Source organism: Ceratotherium simum, chromosome X (assembly GCF_057802395.1).
Source record: "Ceratotherium simum simum isolate JZ-2026a chromosome X, ASM5780239v1, whole genome shotgun sequence".
Classification (NCBI taxonomy): Eukaryota; Metazoa; Chordata; class Mammalia; order Perissodactyla; family Rhinocerotidae; genus Ceratotherium; species Ceratotherium simum.
In genome coordinates, this window is record NC_141940.1 from 90,125,258 (window position 1) to 90,126,366 (window position 1,109).

The window sequence follows — 1,109 nt, forward strand, 5'->3', positions numbered from 1 at the left end:
TACAGGGGTTTATATTCTGTGTTAATGGACATAATCAATATCTTGATAGGTTTGTTGGTACTGTAGGGGGATATAAAGTTTTAACAATTTGTCAAGTCATACACTTAAGAGTCGCACATTTAACTATGTTTTAATTTTATATTGATGAAAAAAATAAGAAGGAAAGATGAATGATCATTAGACAGTAATTGAGAGAAGCACATTTTATTTACAAATCATCCTTCATCACAGACCAGTCTAGACTGATCAATCTAAGCTGCCAATTGCTGGGTGGGTTCCAGGCTGGAGGTTGGGGTGTTCCCCAGATTTTGTTGTGGCTGGTAGATCACAGTTGCTGGGTAGAACCTTGTGGTGGATCAGTGCCATGGAGGAGCTGCCATCCTCTGCAGAGCTTGGCTTTAGGCTGATCCTTGTGAAGCTGGGCGAAGTGGTGGTGGAGCTGCTTCCTAACAGTCTGAGTCCACGACTCACTTTCCATAGCCTTCAGTGGGAGACAGTAGTGTGTCCACCTGTCATTGGTTTATTGGTATGTCTCATTTGTATTCAGATTTGTTCAATCTGTTAGAAGTTGACTTTATGTAAGATGTGAGAAGGAGCTCACAGAAACACTGGCTGCACAGATTGAGGAGAAATTACAACTCATTGACAAGTTTAGTGCTGTTAAAAAAGGAGTATGCAGGGATTCAGATATCTTTAGAGAATGCCTGGCTAGAGCAAGAGTCTTTACATATACCCAGCCTTACGGACACTTACAGAAAGTTGAAAAGGACCAACTCAATGCTGATGAAGGAATTAAATTCCCTGGTTCAAGAACTGAAGGAAGAGAGATCCAAACACTCAAGACAAGAAGAGGTAATGGTGATGTTTAAAATGCTAGAGTCGTTAGAAGAGGTTGAGAATCACCACATCACAAGAATCTTTTCCAAACATGCCAGGAGGCCAAGAGTCAAGTCCTGGTCTCTTCCCCAGGAGTGTGCCTGGGCCTTAAAGCATCACTGTTTCCTCCCCTCCACTTGGGTCTCCTGATCTTCCAGGCTGTGTTCACTCACCTCGACCTCCATCTGAGGATTGTTGAGGCCAGTAGAGCCAGGGGAACCCCCTTCCTCAGC